Source organism: Zootoca vivipara, chromosome 15 (assembly GCF_963506605.1).
Source record: "Zootoca vivipara chromosome 15, rZooViv1.1, whole genome shotgun sequence".
NCBI classification, from domain to species: Eukaryota; Metazoa; Chordata; class Lepidosauria; order Squamata; family Lacertidae; genus Zootoca; species Zootoca vivipara.
The window spans coordinates 10312106-10333703 of NC_083290.1; positions in this window are offsets into that span (position 1 = coordinate 10312106).

Sequence of the window (21598 nt, forward strand, 5' to 3'; positions counted from 1 at the left end):
TGTGTGTCATGGGCGTACCCAGCGTGGGGCGGGAGGGCAGCTGCCCCCCCCCTAGAAGCAGGGCCGGCGCAGCTGTGGGCGACAGTGGCGCTGCTGGCGGGGCTGGCAGGCAGAGGCGGAGCACAGCCCGGCGGAGCGCGAGTTTGGTGTTCCCACCCACCGCGCCGCGCCCTCCCTCCAGCTCCCCATCGTGCCCTCTGGCAAGGCCAAGCGCAGCGGGGAACCAGAGAGTGCGGCAGGAAGCTGGAGGGCGCGGCGTGGTGTGGCGGGAACACCGAACTCGCGTTCCACTAGGCCATGCTCCGCCTCCGCCTCTGCCCACCAGCCCTGCCGGCAGCACCGCTCTCGCCCACGGCTGCGTGCTCCACCTGGGCTTCGTAGCCCCGCCCACGTTCCCACTTTGCGGCCTCTCCCCTCCCGTGCCTTGGCCCCACCCCTTGCCGCCCCACTAGTTTTGATCCTGGGTACAACCCTGATGTGTGTGGTCCTTACACTATCAAATTTAGCAATCTCCTGGTGGTAAAATTCTAGTATTTGACTGGATTAGAAGGAACAAACTTTACTTAGCAGTGTAACAGTTGGGTAGCAGTTTTTTCTACCCAACTGTATACAAAACTGAAACTACCGTAGTCAGATCTTCTCAGCTTCTTTTCCCTGCTGGTCTTGCCCAGAACTGATCTTGCCCTCCATCCAGCGAGGGAGCATCTCTCTGCCATGTACAGAACCATTTCAGACCCTCCAAGTGTCCCGATTTCTCAGGGATAGTCCCAGAAATACAGAAGCCATCCCAGTTTCTGTTTTGATCCCAGAATGTCTCATTTTTTACTTTTTCATCCCCTCCACATCTTGGAGAACAATTTAAAGGTGTGGGTGTGTGGGTGTGTGGGTGTGTGGGTGGGTGTGGGTGCAAAAACAGAGTCCTGCTTATACAGTACTAAAAATGAAATTCCTGCACCAAATGAAGGAAATGGTGATGATGGCATACAAATCCCTTCCAATAACTTTGAAGGAAAAGGTCACCAATCCACTTTAAATTCTTTAATTGAAATGCTTCAACAGCCAACCATTTCTTAGGAAACACTTGGAGTGTTGATTCCCTTATTGTAAACGGGGCCTTATTTTTCTACTCAGAAGTAAGCCCCACTATATTCAATGGCGCTTACTCCCAGGTTATTGAGTAAAGATTGTGCAGCCTTACACTGCAATAGGAAGCATTTTTACTCAGAACTAAGTCCCACTGGGTTCAATAGGATTTACTCTCTGGTATGTTCCTGAACATTCTCACAGTTTCCATTAGTATTATTATTTTAGTATTAGTATTATATACCACCTTTTTCCCTGAGAGGAGGGACTCAAGGCAACTTACAGCTACAATTTTATTTCATTCCCTTTATCTGCTGAAGATGTTGTGCATGATCTCTTCCCTCACACATTTCTACTTTACAACAATCCCGCTCAGTAGTTTTCATGGAGAAGCTGTAATTGGCTCACGGTGACAGGTGTAGATGTATATATGACGTCTATGTGGGTGCAGAGATCAGATGCAGGAGAAGTTTCCTGATGTAGAATAGAATGCCCCTATTTTAATCTGAGACGTGTTGGACAACATGCCATTTCTAAATCACTTTAGTTCCTAGGAATAAGTTATTGAGCCAAAAGTGTTGTCCGAAAGCAAATTATGCAGCAAGCTTGATGAAACTAAGTGGGTCTGGGCCTAATCACAAGCTGTAGTGGAGCAGCATTTTCAGGAATATTCCTGGCTGGGTGGAACAATCCTTTGCAGTCTAGGGATGGGAAGCTTGCTGTGACATGTAACGGCAGTGGTAGCTGTTTATGTTTTAAATTATTATTTAACTACCAGCTGCATTGTTCAATGAAGTGAGAGTGACCCAGAGGGTACCATTTCTCTGCATGCCAAATGAGATTCTACTTCCCCTCTCTCACACCTGGCCCTATCCTGGTGCCAGACATGGAGTCCTCTAAGGATGAACCAGACACCCCACAGGTTGAGGATCCTCAGGAGCAGGTAGGGTCTCTGAGAAACAGTCCTGAGAATCCCCTTCAGGACCCCTCTGGCGGGAGACCTGCTGGAGAACCTGTGGAGCTGTCAAAGGATGAGGTGGAGCCATCTCTCAGCATTGGAGAACATGGGCACCAAAAAGTCTGGACCTAGACCAGAGAGCAATGGGGTACAGACTTTTTGGTGCCCATGTTCTCCAATGCTGAGAGATCAATGACCCCAGAGTTAGCTCATGAGTACTTCTGCACTCAGTGCTGAAGAAGATCCAAAGGGTAGGAGCAGAGGCAAAATTGATTATTTTTTCCTTACCACGATTTTCTGGTTTTAGATGTCTCCCCGAGGGCATTCCATCCACCTCTTATCTTCTTCCAGGATCAGCATATTTGGTGTGGGTTAGAGACTTCTGCCTCTATCATACATGTGGAGTGGTAGGCAGGGCTTCCCATGGAGTTGGCTTTGCTCCTGTTTGCTGGATGTTGTGGCTGTGTATTTGTCTAAAGTGTGTTTCTTCGTAGCCATGTTTCTTTCTTATTGTGCAGGGTTTTTTTTTTTTACCTAGTTTTGTTACATGGTCAGGGCCGGCCCACCAATGAGGTGAGGTGAAGTGACAGCCTCAGGTAGCAGGATCCACAGGGACAGAAGATCAAGTCTCCAAGGAATGCATGGCCCACGGTTGTTGTTGCTGCCGCTGCTGTGGTAGCATGGACAGCTATGGCATGCTCCATGGAGGCTGGATCTGCTGTAGCCCCTTCCAATGTGGCCTCTTGGTGAATAGGAGGTGCTGCTGATCTCCTCCTACCCTTGTTCCCGATGTAGATCCCCTCGTTCCGGTTGTAGAACTTCACTCACCCCTTCTTCCCTGGTTGAGGGGTGCGCCATTTTGTGGTGCTAAAATGTCTGGGCCCAACCCTATACATCATTTATTGTTGGGATGGATGTTGCTTCACGATAAGAAGATAATAAGAGGTTGCTGGATCAGGCCAGTGGCCCATCTAGTCCAGCATCCTGTTCTAACAGTGGCCAACCAGATGCCAAGGGGAAGCATGCAAGCCCAAGAGCACCCTCTGCCTCCTGTTGTTTCCAGCAACTGATGTTCAGAAACATCACTGCTTCCAAGCATGGTGGTATATCAGGGGTCAGCAAACTTTTTCAGCAGGGGGGCGGTCCACTGTCCCTCAGACCTTGTGGGGGGGCGGACTATATTTTGAAAAAAAAAAAATGAACGAATTCCTATGCCCCACAAATAACCCAGAAATGAATTTTAAATAAAAGGACACATTCTACTCATGTAAAAAAACCAGGCAGGCCTCACAAATAACCCAGAGATGCATTTGAAATAAAAGGACACATTCTACTCATGAAAAACATGTTGTTCCCAGACCGTCGGCGGGCCGGGTTTAGAAGGCGATTGGGCCGCATCCGGCCCCCGGGCCTTAGTTTGGGGCCCCTGAGGTAGACCACAGTCATTAGTTTGTAGCCTTTGATAGCCTCAGGCACCATTAATTGAGCTATTCCTCTTTTAAAGTCACAACCACCCTCTATGGGAGCAGGTTCCACAGTTAACCATGCACTGTATGAAGAAGTACTTTATTTTGTCTATCCTGAATATCCCAACACTCAGATTTTTTTGAATGCCCCCCAAGTTCTGGTGCTGCTAACAACAACAACAACAACAACAACAACAACAACAACAACAACAACCAGAGTGGGAGATAAAAAGAACACCCTTTGTCCATTTTCCCCATACCACGCATAAATTTTATACCCTTCTACTATATTGCCTCTCACCCACCTTTGCTCAAAACTAAAAAGCCCCAGATGTTGTGGCCTTTCTTCAAACAGAAGTTTCCCCCTCTCATTGAGAGAGTGTGACTGGCTCAAGGTTTGGTTCGTTGGGACCTGGAAGTGGCTGTAGCAGATAGTTCCTGAGCACCAGTTCATTGATCTGTTTTTTTCTCTCCATTGGGTGGATATTTTTGTCTCAAGAATGACTGACGACACAGGACAGGGCTGTGGCTCATTGAAGGAGGGTCTGCACCCCCATCGTTCAACCCAGACACTGAGGTCCAGCGCCAAGGGCCTTCTGACGGTTCCCTCACTGCAAGAAGTGAAGTTACAGGGAACCAGGCAGAGAGCCTTCTCGGTAGTGGTGTCCGCCTTTGGAACACCCTTCCATCAGATGTCAGAGAAATAAACAACTACCTGACATTTAGAAGACATCTGAAGGCAGCCCTGTTTAGGGTAGTTTTTTTTTTAAAAAAACTGATGTTTTAATGTATTTTTAATCTTTTGTTGGAAGCCACCCAGAGTGGCTGGGGAAACCCAGCCAGATGGGTGGGGTTTAAATATATTATTATTATTATTATTATTATTATTATTATTATTATTATTATTATTACAGAGCATCTGCTTTGCATGCAAAAGGTTCCAGGTTCAGTCCCCAGCATCTGAAAATAGGGCTAGGAAAGGTTCCTTGCCTGAAACCTTGGAAAGCCACAGCCAATCAGTCCGGACAATGCTGAGTTAGACGAACCAATGTTCTCCCTCAGTGAAAGTCAGCTTTCTATGTTTCTAAGCATGTGATGCAAAGTATTTTAGTTGTGAGATTCTATCCAATGAGCCTAGGCAGTTGCAGTTGTATCTCTGTGAAGTCAATGAAGTCGTTATAGACATTCATAGGTTTGTACTGTATGCCATTTGTTTAATTGTTCGTTCTGCATTGGTTTCAAGAATAGACATGAGCTTGGCTGGAATATTCTCCAGAAGGAGTAGTACAAATAAGAACAAAAATAATAATAACCATGTTTCAACGGGGAAGATGTTGGATCTTGGAAAAAAGGTTGCCTCTAGATCAGTGGTCCTCAACCCCCGGGCCATGGACCGGTACCAGTCCGTGGATCAATTGGTACCGGGCCGCCCAAGGAACATTTAAATACAATTAAATTAAAAATATTAAATCAAAACAATCTAAATAAAATATAAACAATCAACGTTCCCCCCTCAGCGGGCCGTGGTAAAATTATCAAACGTTGACTGGTCTGCAGCGATAAAAAGGTTGGGGAGCACTGCTCTAGAGATGACTTCTTTACTGAGAATGACCCTGATTTCTTTGTGGGGAGGTTAGATGCATCAAGCAAGAAGTATCACACACTTTCCCCCATCACTTTCCGTATTGCAAAAAGTTGGACTGGTTTTTAGAAGGTGGAAGAGCAACCAGCTTTCATTGCACGACTTGGGTTTCCCAAGAGGAGATTAAACCACACTGCAACATAGCAATGGTCTGGAAGCACCCAGTGATTAATAGAAATCAGATTGCAACTACTAATCTCCTTGTTGGTGTATGTGTGTGTTTTCAAATCCTTTGGGATAGGGGCAGCTCCCTTGCAGAGAGTCAGGCCATCTGTTTATCTAGTCACCTACACTGACTGGCTGTACAGGGTTTCAGGAAGAGAGTCTCTCCCAACGCCACCTGGAGACACCAGGGGTCAAACATGAGACCTTCTGCATGCAAAGTAGATGCGCTACTCATTGAGCTGCAGAAGGATTTGTGGTCTGACTTGTCAGTAGAAAGGCAGCTGACAATTGAGTGTTTTCAATTGAGCGTTTGCCCCATATACAGGGTCTCTATATACCGTAATAGCAACGCTTCTGGGTATCATATTGTTAGGTCTTTGAATCAGAACATACAAAGCACAGACGACATTCTCAGCCTTACCTGGAGATGCGGGGGGTTGGGGGGGCGGATCTGGCACCTTTGACATGCAAAGCAGATGCCCTGCCACTGAGCTACGACCCTCCCCTCCTTTTTCGCATTTCGGCAGAGGTTATTTTTTTTGGGGGGGGGGAAATCTACAGACAAGGTTGGTGATTATTGATCCCTGGTAAGGAACGGGTTACTGTGAGACCCCGGCGTCCAGGCACCACGAGGACCAGCCGTCTGCTTTTTTCCTCCTCTTCTAGTGCTGGAGTTTTAGCGTGGGCGAGACGAGGCAGGAGGAGCTGGAAAGCGCGCACGCCGGGGGTGGGTGGGCTGTTTAGAACAGGATTTCTTTCCCCCTTTCCAGGCTTCCACGGAAAGGAGCTTGTGCTGGGTGGCTGAGCTGCCGTTGGGCAAAGGTGCGCCGCTGCTCCCCCCCCCCAATTCCCACGGAAGCGGGTGGGGCCGGCATCTGCCATGGCCACCTGCTGGGTAGCTTTGTCCCGGAGCGCAGCTCGTTGGGGACCGGCCGGGCACCTGTGGGGACCAGCTGGGCGCACCTGAGCTGGAGCGAGCTGTGCGCCCCCCTCCCTCCCCCGCTGCTGTCCCTGGGAAAAGGGAGGTTTTATGCGGAGGTTGCTGGGGACCCCCTGGGGGGCCGGCGCAGGTTCTCTTTCTTTCTCTCTCTCTCGGGTGAGAGATCCGGGGCGGCGGAGAAAATAAGGCAAGGAGAGACGCGGAGAAAGAGGGGGAAGCACGACGGAAGGGAGGACTGAGGAGGCGGCGGGATTCAGACCTGTAGGAGCAGCAGAGCCGCCTGCCTGGAAGGTAAGACCCAACCGCCCCCGCCCTGCTTTTCCTCCTCGGCGCACCGCCGCCGCCTGAGCGCGCAAGGCTCTTTCTCCAAATGTGCCCAAGAGAGCGCAGCGCACGGCGATGCTTTTCGCTCGGGCACGCGAGGACCGCGGTGGAGGTGAGCGATCAGGTTGGCTTCGGGGGCTCACGACGGCTCTCGGCAGCCGCTGCTGCTGCCGCTGCTTCTGAAGGACAGGCGAGGGTGGGAGAGATCCTGGCGAGGGAGACCTGTTAGCGAGCAAAAGACGCTGGAGAGGGTGGCGGAGGAGCGAAGTAGTTGATCCGGCTTGGGTCTGCTGTGTCGGTGGCCGCTGACATTCCTCCCCTCCAGGGCTGGGTGTGAGCGGCGTCCTCGGAGTGAGAGCCGCTCTGTGGGTTTTGGTTACCGTGTGTGGTGTGGAAGGTGCTTACATAAAATCAGCATGAGCACGGAAGCCACAGCAAGCTGTTGGTTCTTCTGAAGGGGCCACAAGATTATCATAATAATAAAAAATCTGGGATGTGATTCCTTTTCAGTGCCCCCGGGTTGCTTCCCATGTTGGTGCTACTCGGAGTAGACCACCTTGAAAGGAATGGACCTAAGTTTGCCATGCCTGTTGAGTTCAATGGGTCTCCTCTGAGTAGGGAGAGAGCCTCCTTCTCTTTAGTGTGGCTTGAGCTTTGGGTTTGAGAGAAGGCTCTCTTCCAGAATTGGCATTCACCTTCTAGGGTTGGGAGGTTTTGCTCTTCAGGGAAAGGCTTAGGTGTCAGGTGAAAAATGTACCCCTCCGATTTCTACCTTGGAAAGAGATTATTGTTCTTAAAACTGTGTCCTGGGTATAAGATGCTAACAGAGGAATGAGGGACAGTAGTCACAGGAAGGGTTCATTTCCTATTTGGGAAGGGTGAGAGTGGTTGTATGGGAAAAGTGGTCTCCTCTACCCTCATGTACTCTTGCCTTTGCAGTCCTCTCTCTCTCTTCTGTGTTTAGTTAATAAAAACATAATTGCTTAGGGCCTTGGCTCTGTGGTAGATCACCTGTTTTGCTTGCAGAAAGGTCCATTCCCAGGCAGTTCCAGTTAGGGCTGGGACAGGAGAGCCACCCACAGTCAACTAAACAGATGGACCCACAACAAGCTAGATGGACACAACTCAGTAGAAAGCAGGTTCTTATGTTCCTAACACAGCAGCATGTTTTACCTGGGCAACCAGCTGTGGAGATCATTGGGTAGACCATAAAAAAACACCAACAACAACACCAACAACATCTCAGTGTTGTCCTTTCTCTCACTCACTACCACCCCTCCCGTCCCTCTCAAATTTCCCTCCTTGTCCAAGATGCACAGATTCTGCAGGATTGCAGGAGAGCTGAGGCTTCTCTCATAATGGAAACCTCGCTTGACTAGGGCTGAGCACGCTGGGGAAGATGGTTGGGTTCCAAAAATAACTATGAAGTTGCTAAGCATCAGGTAGGTCCATTCAGGAGGAAAATGGGGATGGGGGATTTAGGCAGGAAAGGTGGGATATTAAGTAATCAACAGGATGTCAGGCTGCATGTCAATTTATGTATGTGTTTAACGCTGGACGGGCCTTAATTTGTGTATAGTACAAAGACCCAAGAGAACATTACACAGAGACTTTGCTATTAGGTATTCCAAGGCTCTTGGATAGGGAGGACTCAATTTAAAATGAGCATTGGAAGGTCAGCTGCATTTATACAGGCAAGTCTACTAATCCTTCTAGATTAGGGAAGGGTCATAGCTCAAGGGTAGATCATCTTCCTTCTACGGTGGGGGGAAAACATGTGCTCTATCTCTGAGCAATGGCCCCTCTTGTTCAAGACCTGTTGTAGGTTTGCTTCTTGGCTTCATTTCTCTTCCTTATGGCAAATAGATTTAATTCATGGCTGGCCTCTGTACACAAGAGAAATACAGTTCAGGAAGCAAGCTGTTTTGGCAGGCAGGCAGACCATAGGGCTGTCTCAGAGGTCCCAAGCAGCAGTCTTCCTACCTGTCAGAGGCAGCAATGTGTCGGAATATGAGTTGCTGGAAGCCACAGGATGGGGAGAACGTTGTTGTGCTCATGTCCTGCTTGTGGGCTTCCCAAAGGCATCTGGTTGGCCACCGTGAGAACAGGATGCTGACTCTATGGGTCTTTGGCCTGATCCAGCAAGACTCTTCTTGTGCTCTCAAGTCAAATCCTGGGATTGTAGATCCTTGTACCCATAGGCAGTGAGGGCGTTCTGCATTCAGAGCATGCTCTCTATTCAGAGAGTTCATGCTTTCCACACGGACGTGCCTGCAGCTGTTTGCACGAATGGCATTTCTGCCCAAGATGCAGGAATACCAAATACCTACTGATTTTATAGGAAGTTTAGGAGCTATGGTGCATATGAAAAGGAGTGGGGAGGCAATGCAAATAGCTTCTCGGCTTGGGAGCTAGAAGTAAAATGTAATGGTGTTGTTGCAGCTACTCTCGAGTAAGGACGCCCAAGTCCATGCTTATCTTTTTTTTATAGTGCATAGTATTTACAGTGCAGAGAGAGCAGAAAACATGACCTCCTAGTCACTTGCAGAATCCGGGAGTGGACGTTTCCTGTTGCGTGACCAGCATAAGAGCTTGGGCACCCCGAAACACCTCCTCCCGACCTTACGTTTAGTGGCACGCCTTAATTTGGGCGCCGGAAGGGGCTGCCTGTTCCCCTCCACCTCTTGGTCAAGGCGGCACAAAGGCTCTCCAACATCACTGAGCATTGCCACCTCCATACCGCTAACTTCCTCATTCCCCCCACCTGACCCACTGCTGCTGCTCTCACTGGGTGAAGAGCTGGTCAACAGGATGGGGGGGGGAGGTTCCCTGTAGGAAGGTCCCCTGACATAAAATATTCAAAATATTAAAATAGAGAAATGGACAAATTAGAGAAGTTTTAATAACGCTTTGGTCTCAATCTAGCACCTTTTTTTGGCATAGGCACTCAAAGTGTTATCTTTGCAACCTTCTTATCCTGAAATGCTGAATATAAGTTTGATTGGACAGTCACACTTTTCCGTCTCAACAGATGTGTTTACTTGGGAGTTAATGCCACTGAGTTGAGTGGGGATTAATTTAGGTGAGCGTGAACATCACTGGTCTTCAACAGGTTGGTTGGGAGCCACTAGTGGGCTGAGGCTTGATCCAAGGTTGGTCGCCATAGGAACACAACCACCATGCAAAAATATGGTGAAAGGTTAAGAAATGGGTCCGGTCTGCAAATACCTGTTTGGGTTAAAAGTTGATCCTGGGTCCGAAAAGGTTGAAGATACCTGGTGTATAGACTTGCAGCCCTAAAGGTTGTTTCAAAAGGTGTTGCTTCAAAATAAATGCCTAAAAAGATAGACAAATTGCAAATTCATCACTGCCAATTATGTCTGGGCTGTTAGTTTACTTAGTAGTAAGTCCAGGGAGTGATTTTTATTTTATTGAGATGGCAGAGTATGAGGAGGGGCAGTTTTAACCATTTCTTTGTATATGTACTCCACAAAAATGGTCCACTTCTATAGAAAAAGAAAAAGATCCTACTGGCGTCTATTCACAACCCTAATAATTCATTGCAGTGTGTGTACTATTTTCATAGAGATTGCTGTCAGAAAGAAGAGCTCTCTCTCTCTCTCTCTCTCTCTCTCTCTCTCTCTCTCTCACACACACACACACACACACACACACACACACTTATTTACTTACTAGATATTAAATTCACATAACACCCTAATGTGATTGCAGCAATGCACTTAACATCACTAGGTACCCAAACACCTTCCCCAGTATCAGTTACTTGAGACCCTATGACTGACAGATGAGTCCTTGTTGATAGTGCCACCTCTGGGGGCTACCCGCTTGGTGCTGACCTGTGACAGGGCCTTTTTGGTGGTAGTTCACCATTTGTTCAATGTCCTCTTTGGTGGTGGTGATGGTGGTGTGTGTGTGTGTGTGTCCCTCATTGTTGACTTTTGAGAGGAATTTCATGGGAAAAATGTATTGTTCCTGCCAACCATGAAATCACTGGTTGAGAGAATGCTTTTTAACTTGTTTTAGAATGCATTTAAAAATGCTTTTTATTGTTGATGTGTCTACTGCCTTGAGCCCCTTTGGGATGAACTGTGGGGTATAGATAGATAGATAGATGATAGAATTCTAGTTAGAGACCCTTAGTTGAGAGGAACACTCTGAAGTTTTTCTTTTCCGTCCACTCCCAGAGTTGACCAGTATAATCCCACAAGATTTTAACCTACTACCCCAAAACTGCATGCCCTGCCACTGAATCCAGAATCAATCCACATTTTTGCATCTTGGGTGTTCATGACGACCCACTGAAATGTGGAGAGCTGGTGTGATGCTGGGTGGGTGAGTGAGCTCTGAATAGGAAAATTCAGGTCAAATTACTCCACCTCCATAAACTTCACCTGGAGGCCACAGGTAAGCCTTGGCTACCTTGAGGTGACAGTGACGCTGACCTAAATTGCTGGTTTGTTTTAAGGATTGCAGCAAGATAATGTGTATGCTTCAAGCATTCTGAGAAACTACCTGAATGTCAAGTATGAATGTCAACTCCTAATTATTATTGCACCATCTCCAGCCTCTTCCTTGTGCTCTCGCTTTGCTTTTGCTTCTCGACCTTAGGTACTGTAAAGGATACTAGGGATCATTGTGGTCTTTGTTGAATTAACAATGCAAACCCTTAGCTATTTCATGGTTTAATAGTTTCCCTAAAGAATATATGTTTGCTAGGCTGTATGTTTATCTTGAGAACATTGCTCTTCTCTGGAACAGCCTTCTTTGCATCACAGTGTTCCAATGAACAGATGCTATTAACACCTCCCAGTTCTTCCAGGAACCAGCTCCAGTCATGTACCCAGCCACATATCAATGTACTGTCATCGTGTCTTCCTACAGCACTTTGGGATTTTCAAAATGTTTTACCATCTAGATGTTTCCAAAACCCACAGTAGGGCAACATCTTTGTTAAAGGTAAAGGACCCCTGACAGTTAAAGTCCAGTTGCAAACGACTCTGGGGTTGTGGCGCTCATCTTGCTTTACTGGCTGAGAGAGCCGACGTTTGTCTACAGACAGTTTTTCCAGGTCATGTGGCCAGCATGACTAAGCTGCTTCTTGCGAAGCCAGAGCAGCGCATGGAAACGCCATTTACCTTCCCACTGGAACAGTACCTATTTATCTACTTGCACTTTGACGTGCTTTCGAACTGCTAGGCTGGCAGGAGCTGGGACCGAGCAACGGGAGCTCACCCCGTCATGGGGATTTGAACCGCCGACCTTCTGATCGGCAAGCCCTAGGCTCAGTGGTATTAGACCACAGTGCCACCCACGTCTTTGTTAGGACCAACCCCCAAAGTCACTAGCTTTCAAGTTCTCCAACATTCTTCATCATCAGGCCTTTTTCCATTTCTGGATAAAAACCAGTCCACTCTGTTGTGACTCTTGAGTTGTCTTTGGGGTTTTATCCTTATTCTAAGCCAAGGTTTCCCAACCTTGGATCTCTGGTTGCTTTTTTGGACCACAATTCCCATCATCCCTAGCTAGCAGAATCAGTGGTTAGGGATGATGGGAGTTGTAGTCCCAAAACAGCCAAAGATCAAAGTTTCAGAAACCCTTGTTCTAGGCCAACACCTGTCATTTATGTCCGGGGCAGGAACCTGTAATCCACTATATGTTGTTGGACTCCTTCAACCACAGACAGCATCACTGATTCTTGGGGATGGTGGTGTTGTAGGTCAAAAGTACCTGGAGGACCATAGGTTTCCCATCTCTGATGTATGCTATGATTGCAGAGAAGGCAATCTCTTGAGGCAATGCAATTGTTCTGTGGTACAAATCTGAGACCAGAAAAGACTGGTGTTCCCAAAGGGTTGTAGTTCTGCTTTACATGCAGAAGGTCTTAGCTTCAATCCCAAAAATCCTCAATTAAGGCTGGGAGAGAATCTTGCCTGAAATCCTATGAGAGATACTGCCAGTTAGTGTTGACATTACTGAGCTAGACAGAGCATTGGTTTCGCTAATTATAAGAAATCTTCCTATGTTCCTAAGCCCTTACAGTAAATCCACAACAGAGGTGGGGCTTGAACTCAGAGCTCCCTGACCCATTTATTGTGTTGTCTGCTGCAATTTGCTTGCCCTGTAGGGTTCCTTATGCAACTATTTTTATCTAAACTCATAGGCTATAGTTTTATTTCAGTCTTCCTCCAGGGAACTCATGACAAGGTACATGATTCTTCCACCCACCCAGTCTCATTTTTTTAAAAAAAATAAAAAGTAAAATTTTGTATATTGCAATTTGGTTAAGAAAAAAAGAATAACAATTATAGTGCGATAAAAGTCTTGCAGACCACCAGTTAACTATTATGGACGATGTTTCTTTTCTTAATTGTTTGCATAGCCTGAAAAGTTTTCAGCAAATGTTTGAAGGTTATCATGGAAGGCGTTTGCATACCTACCAAGTTCGTGTGGGAGAAATAAGGGACCAGACCGGAAGTAGCGCTGCCGCCATTTTGGAACTGGGCGGAGCATGCTCAGAAGTGACTTTTGATGCTGCTTTGCCCAGTTCCAAAATGGCCGCTGTGCCAGAAGTCGCGCTGCAGCCATTTTGGAACTGGGCAGAGCTGCATCAAAAGTCGCTTCTGAGCATGCTCCGCCCAGTTCCAAAATGGCCACCGCGCCAGAATAAACCGGGAAAAAACAAAAAACAAATCCTTTTTTTTTTCAGCTGAGAACAGCTAGAAAAATGAGGGTTTCCTGGGGAATACGGGAGACTTGGCAGCTATGGGCATTTGCTGAATCTCTACTGGAAGAGCACTTCACGGGAGCAGACCACAAGCACTGAAGACTTGATTTTGATGAAAAATAAGCCTCACCAACTCCAGCGACAACCAGCAGTGCCCTTGCTGATGCTCCCAGTGATCAAGCTGGGGTATAAGGGTTCAAGAGTCCCAGAGGGACCCTGGACCTAAGTTGTTTAGAGCTTTGTAAATTAATTCAAGAACCTGGTTCGGTAGTAGATGGGCTACCAGTGCGGTTGTTTTTATCCATGGTGTCACATGTTGGCAGCCATCCACGTGGATAGCTCAGCTAGTTGGAGCATGGTGCTGATAACTCCAAGGTTGCAGGTTTGATCCCCGTATGGGACTGCTGCATATTCTTGCATAACAGGCGTGTGGACTTGACGATCCTCAGAGTCCCTTCCCAGGGCCGTCTTGAGCAGATCGCGCGCCCTGGTGCTGAGGGGCGGAGATCGCTCTGCCGCCCGCCCCGCCCTTGCAGGGCGCAATTGGTTTCCACGTGGGTTCGTCGCGCGGCACCCTCCTTTCCGGGCCAGTGCCCAGCTTACCAGCCCCGCACCATGGTGCACTGCGCCACCGGGGGTCTATGAAGAGCCGGCCCTGTCCCTTCCAGTGCTATGGTTCTATGTGTCCCCATCTGTTATCTCATCACTGCATTATGCACCAGCTAGAGCTTTGGACCACACCCACATGGTGCAATCCTTACAACAGTCCTGGGAGGTAGTTAATTCTGAAAGACAGTGACTAGTCCAAAGTCTGACCTGGTATAAGAAAAGATTCCTCTTTGTCCATGTTGCTCAGTATGGGACTCAGGAAGAGGTTTCACCTTCACTGATGTTTAGCCTGGAGAAGAAAAGGTTAAGGGGTGATCTGATAGCCATGTTCAAATATATAAAAGGATGTCATATAGAAGAGGGTGAAAGGTTGTTTTCTGCTGCTCCAGAGAAGCAGACATGGAGCAATGGATTCAAGCTACAAGAAAGAAGATTCCACCTAAACATTAGGAAGAACTTCCTGACAGTAAGAGCTGTTCGGCAGTGGAATTTGCTGCCAAGGAGTGTGGTGGAGTCTCCTTCTTTGTAGGTCTTTAAGCAGAAGCTTGACAGCCATCTGTCAAGAATGCTTTGATGGTGTTTCCTGCTTGGCAGGGGGTTGGACTGGATGGCCCTTGTGGTCTCTTCCAACTCTATGATTCTATGATTCTGTGTACATGCAGGCACAAGTCTGATCCAGTAAAACAGATCCTCTTGAAATCGCATAGTATTATACCCTGGTCAGATGACTGTGATCATCTCAAGCAGCCCTCCTGACTGTCCTACAGCTTTTTAGCATAGTGGCACCAGCACTTTAGAACTGGCACAGTCCCCAGTGAAATTGGGCAGGCACCCACAAGTCTGATATTTTGCTGCCTGCACACAATGAGTTTCGCCACTCATTTCCAGAGATTTAATTTGATTCGTTGTTAGTCATTTGTTCTGTACTTTATGTTTTTATAATTTTATGATGCCATAATGGTTTTATGATCTATATATTGAATGAGCTGGAAGTTTATAAAATGAGGGTGATAATGGTGATTATACTGGGTTAGAGGGATGAATGGTTTAGCCCAGAGGTTTTCAACCTTTTTGAGTCCACAGGTTCCTTAACCAACAGTGGGACCTCGACTTACGAGCTCCTCAACATCCAACGTTTTTGGCTTACAAGCGGAAAAAGTGGCCGCACGCTTACGATTTTCTCGACATCCGAAAGGAAAACCCATTCACGGCTAGATGTGGTTTCCTCGACTTACGAATTTTTCCATTTCCAATGTGTTCCTATGGGAAACCGCTTTTCCTATGGGAAACTCGACTTACAAAGTTTTCGACCTACGAGCGAGCATGCAGAACAGATTAAATTCGTAAGCCGAGGTCCCACTGTACATTTTTTCTGTGGCACCCCTGTAGGGCTCAGGAGCCCAGTTATGTCAGCCCCATAGCTGCCAAGTCTCCCGTATTCCCCGGGAAACCCCTGTTTTTCCAACCGTTTCCTGCTGGCAGCCCGGATTTTAAAAAAACCCGTAAATCCCCCGGATTCTTACCCACCTGGGGAGGCTCCTTCTGTGCATGTCTGGAGTCTCTGGACATGCACAGAAGCGATTTCTGGCACTGCGGCCATTTTGGAAATGGGCAGAGCCTGCGTAGAAGCAACTTCCGGTGCCGTTCTGCCCAGTTCCAAAATGGCCACGCCGCTGCCGATCCTGGATTTTTCAATCTGGGAGTTGGCACCTATAGTCAGCCCTTGCCTGCAAAGCTGGCAGCCTCTCACCCTTTTTCCAAATACCCTCCCTTGTGGAGTGTTCCCTCAACCTCCTCCTCTCTCCCCTCTCCTTGGGAGTCCTCTGGGCAGCTGCTGCCGCCACCCCTAGTCTCTGCGTTGCCCCCCTTGCTCCAAAGAGAGGTACCTCCCAGAGGCACCATTCACCTGTGGAGCTTATAACCAGGACTGCTGCAGTAAACCGCTTTGCAAGCCTTTGGGAGGCAGAGACGTGAGAGGGCATCAGAGGAGGGAGAGAAAGAAAGAAAGAAAGAAAGAAAGAAAGAAAGAAAGAAAGAAAGAAAGAAAGAAAGAAAGAAAGAAAGAAAGAAAGAAAGAAAGAGGGGCAGTGGCCAGTGCTGTCCACGGCACCTCTGGCCATCATTCAAGGCACCCCAGGGTGTCACGGCACACTGGTCGAAAACCACTGGTTTAGCCTAATTGTTAAGGTGATCATCAGTGCTTCTGGATCACATGAAATCCCTTTAGCCCCGTATCCTGTACCTGGCAGTGGACAGCCAGAGAAGCCTATAATAATGGCATGAACACAAACTGCCCCCTCCGTCAATAGCACTTAGGATGAGTTCACACCTGTATGCATGTGTTTGAATTTATATTTCTGCCCTACCTTTCCTCCAAAGACCCCCGTTATTCCTACAGCAGCTCTGAGAGAGACTGAGCTCAGATATGACCGGTCTTAAGGTCCTATGACCCACTTCTCTCACATCCTGGTCGGACAAATATGGTGAGACCCAGGCAGTGGCCTCTCAGGGTGGTGTTGGGTGATGCTGGGCCTGACTGGTCCATCAGGGGCAGGCTTTGGAAAATTGGGACTGTTCCTGGTGTTGAGGGAGCTAACTAGAGCACATGAGTCTATTACCGGTAGCTGCCAGCCTGACAAAGGGCAATGTGAATTTTAGCAAGCGATCGGCAAATCAATTTCGGTTTTCCCATTTTGTTCCAGTCCTAAGTTCAGTTCTCCACATTTCCACATGAGGCTGTGATTAAAAAATATAAATCAAGCCCACATGAAAATTCATCAGCACCTTTGTGGAACTTTCTCCTAACATATACACCTTTGCACACATTTTTTTTTGCAGTGCAATTTCTCCTAATAATGCATTTCTGTAAACTAGATTCATTAATATATGCACTTCTATGCACGCTTAACCCCATGCATATGCAATTTCATATACCTCACTTGGAAAAATGTGCAGAAGTGTGGATTTTGAAGGATGACTGTTTTTCCGTTTCAAATTAGCTGGGTTCCACCTATTAATATGAACCGGATCCAATTTCTGCCCTGAGTTGTAGCTCAGTAGTATAGTGTATGTTCTGCATTCAAGGATGCTGGGGTCTACTCTCCTGTCTGAAACCCTGGAGAACTGCTGTCAGATACTCAGTGCATCCATTACTGAGCATGATAGACGGAGGGTTTGACCGGGGATAAAGCTTCTTCTTGTGTTCCAGTGAAAATTCACTCTCGCACGAACACACTGCAGTAGTTCTTTAACAGCTAAAGCTACACTGATCACATGTACTCCTGTAGATCCCATATTCCTTGCTTTGGTTTCCTTCCTTCCATTCTAGTCAGGTGCTGTGATTTGATTTCTTTTTGCAGGAATAATAATAGTAATAATAATAGTTCTATACCACTTAATATTTTAAAGGAAATAAACCCCAAAGCAGTTCACAACACATTAAAACATCAACAGAATAAAACATTACCGAGGAAAGTCAGCCATGACATACGTGCGCATTCAAAGCAACGTAATTAACAGGAAACTAAAATATTGTCTTTAGGATTTCAGAATAAAGCATTGCAAAGGAGGTCAACTACAGAATGCACATTTAGCACAGCAAAGTAGGCAAAGAAAGAAAGAAAGAAAAGATCTTAAACGTTTCGAAAGAAAGCATTACTAAAGGAAGTCAAATAGAAAATATTAATTGGCTCGAGCATCTGTAAACACCGCTGCCTTTTCAATTCTATGCACAGTGTTATGGCACAGCCTGTGTTTGGTTTAAACAACTGTGCAATGGTTGGAATACATCTGGGTCCTGCTTTGAAAAACTGACTCATGACGGCACATTAATTTTTACTCAACCATTAGGAAAATTTGCTCAGAAAGCTTATGTCCTCCGCTGATTCCGAAGGATTCTATGCTGAATTGTGTATGGCGCGAGGGATGCAGGGGAAAGAGGTTATGTCGGGTGAAGTTCTCGGTTGAGAAGAATTGAGATTCTTGTGGATGGTCATGTTGAATAATCCATGTGAAGGAAAATGCTGATCCTAAACCTTCGCTGCCTTGCGGGATATCTTCAGCAGAATCAAAGGCTAAGGGGTAAATCCTGCACAAATCAAATAATGAAGGGAGGTGAAAAAATATATCACATCCTCAGGTAGACCCTGAGTCAAATTGGGCAGCCTCAGGTTTTTGAGGGCTGCTATACTGAAGTGCCAAATTGGTATCCGAACAAAATCTTATAGTCTAATGTAGTCCGTACACTCCTGTTTGGGAAAAGCAAAGTATCTGCTTTTTTACCTGCCTTTACAGAGAACAATTTTGGAGCGATAGTGGCGCCTGATTTTTCTTTTAAAGTTCAATTAGTACAGCAGGGGAACTGTGATTTAAATGGAAGTGTCAAAGGATGAAGTTTCAGGACTTGATATATATATTTGTTTGTTGCTTTGCCTGTGTGGCATTCGTTTGATATTGCAGTATTTCAAAGAAAATGCTTCTCATCACATCAAGCTTTGGACCAAAGAGCTAGAAGATCGACAATTGGTATTATGTTGGCTAAAATAAAATTTTAAAAGGATCCACGGAAAATAAAATTTTAAAAGGATCCACGGAAAAGGATCTATCAATCCCTGTAGGTTGGTAGAAAGTCTTTCCTCCATTCTGAAGGCAGGTAGCAAGTACTCTAAGGAAACAACAGCTGTAGAAACCCAATGTTAGCCTCTCACATAAATGGGCCTTCTTCAGCAAAACCTCCAAGTGTCACTATTTTCCAGGGACAGTCCCAGATTTACAGAAGCCATCCTGGTTTCTGATTTGATCCTGGAATGCCCCACTTTCCTTTAGGACGTCCCTATTTTCATTGGAGAAATGTTGGAGGTGGGTGTGGTAGGACGTCCCTGTTTTCATCAGAGCAATGTTAGAGGGTATGGAGTTACCTGACCCCAAAGCCATCTGAAGGCAGCCTTGTATAGGGAAGTTTTTTTTTTAAAAAAAATGTCTAATGTTTTATTATGTTTATATATATATGTTGGAAACTGCCCAGAGTGGCTGGGCCAACCCAGTCAGATGGGTGGGGTGCAAATAGGAGTAGTAGTAATCATAATAATGGAATAGGACGTCCCTATTGTCATCAGAAAAATGTTGGAGGGTATGTGGGCAGGCAGAGTCTAGGGCAGGCTTCCTCAAACTCGGCCCTCCAGATGCTTCGAGACTACAATTCCCATCATCCCTGGCCACTGGTCCTGTTAGCTAGGGACCATGGGAGTTGAAGGCCAAAAACATCTGGAGGGCAGAGTTTGGGGAAGCCTGGTCTAGGGTCTGTACTCCCCAAAGGGTCCACCATGACTGGTAATGGTGGCCCCATTTTTTCTAATGTTTAAAACCTGGTACTTGGAATCAGCTGATGAATGCTGAGAGCCTTCTCCTTGGTAATAATAATAATAATTTATTATTTATACCCCGCCCATCTGGCTGGGCTTCCCCTGCCACCCTGGGCGGCTTCCAACAAACATTAAAATACATCAAATATCACAGATTAAAAACTTCCCTTAACAGGGCTGCCTTTAGGTATTTTCTAAATGTCAGGTAGTTGTTTATCTCTCTGACCTCTGGTGGGAGGGCGTTCCACAGGGCGGGCGCCACTACCGAGAAGGCCCTCTGCCTGGTTCCCTGTAGCTTTGCTTCTCGCAGTGAGGCCCTCGGCGCTGGACCTCAGTGTCCGGACAGAACGATGGGGGTGGAGACGCTCCTTCAGGTATACTAGACCGAGGCCATTTAGGGCTTTAAAGGTCAGCACCAACACTTTGAATTGTGCTCGGAAACGTACTGGGAGCCAATGCAGGTCTTTCAAGAAGCTGACTCCTGGTGCCAGTCAGCTCATAGGCACTGGTGCTTGGCCTTTTGATGGGCTTCGTGAGCCTGTTTTAAGTTGGCACCTGATGTCACAATGATCTATGGTGACTGACCGATGGATGACCCACCCACTAGTTGAAGTTCTCTGGAAGACAGAGAAAGGATCTGTTTTAGTTTCTGTTTTACTCTGAATTCCACTGAATACTTGCAGAGCAACAGTATAACAGGGCTGTTGCTTTGCTGCCTTCCTTTGCAGGCTTCTGAATAGCATTTGGTTGTCACCGTGCAAAGCATGATTCATTCAAAACCTATAAGAGAAAAGAGCCAGAGTGGTGTAGCGGTTAGAGTGTTAGACTAGGACCTGGGAGACCTCAGTTCAAATCCCCACTCAGCCATGAAGCTCACTGAGTGACACTGGGCCAGCCATTACCTCTCGGCCTAACATACCCTGTTTCCCCCTTTTTAATACATAGTCATAAAGTAAGCCATGGCAGGGTTTTTAAGCATTTGAGAAATATAAGACCTACCCCGAAAATAAGCCATACTTCTGCGCCATGGAAACCACTCACAGACTCACTCCATGTGGCCGGCACTGCAGGAGCGCGATCAGCTGTGAAGCGATGCTCCAAGAGCTCCACTTAACAGCTGACCACGCTCCCGCCTTGCTGGCTGCATCCCCACGCTCCGCCTTCCCGTCCCTGCCGCTTCCGTGCTTGCCCCCACCGCTGGGCTCACTGCTTCTTCCTTGCTTGGCCCGGCCAAGGAGCTGCAGCGGCGGGTGGAGCGCCTGAGCCAGCGGCCTCTGCCTGGCCTGAGCCATAAAAACCGTACCGGTATTTAAAAAAATAAGACATCCCACCGAAAGTAAGCCACCCTGTGTTTTTTTGAGGAAAAAAGTTATAAGACGGTGTCTTAAAAAAGGGAAAACATGGTACCTCACAGGGTTGTGATGGGAGGAAAGGACCATGTACACCAGCTTGAGCTTTTTGGAGGAAATATTGGGCTACAAATGCCGTAAAATAAACAAGTCATTTCATTACATCACATAGCATGTTTCTGTCCAGTATTCCATTTCTGCTGACACTTTTTCATCCCTGGCAAAAGATGGTTTAATTGGAAAGAGGCAATGAAATGTACTTGCAATGTCCTTAAAAATCTCACTGTGTTCTTGGCACCGAAAAGGTTTTTCGTAGTTACCGGTATGAGGTAGCAGAAATTTCAGAAAATAATTTCAGAAATAATACTGACACAGGTTTATTGGATATAACAGTGTAAAACAATAAAATATGGTTATTGAAGGTTGAATAACAGAGTCATAATTAAGGAAGAAAAATGTAAGGTATGAGCAAGCAAAACAAAATATCAAATGTTGTACTATATACTGTTTATAAAAGCTGTATGTATGTGTGTGTGTGTGTGTGTGTGTGTGTGTGTGTGTGTGTGTGACAGAATAAAGCGAAAGATAAAGATGACTGAAAGAGACATAAGAAGGAAGAAGGGAAGTCAAACTCTTAGGAGTAAAGAGAAAGAATGTTAAAATACACAATGTGGGATGTAATGGAATGTAATTATGAAATTTAATAAAAAGCATATTTAAAAAGAAAGAAAGAGAATGAACTTGTTTTTAAGTTGACAACTTAAGTGCTTCTCATTCAGGCTGAAGACTCTCGTCCATTGCCTTTCCAGCCAGGTTAAATCCTTTCTTCTTTCCCCACCTTCTTTTAAAGGCTGATGAGAGTACAGTGGTTATCCACCGACATGCAATTAAACGCCTTAATAACATTTGTGTTTCTTCTAATTTGCAAGTAGCCTGAAAGCAACAACTGCACAGTGT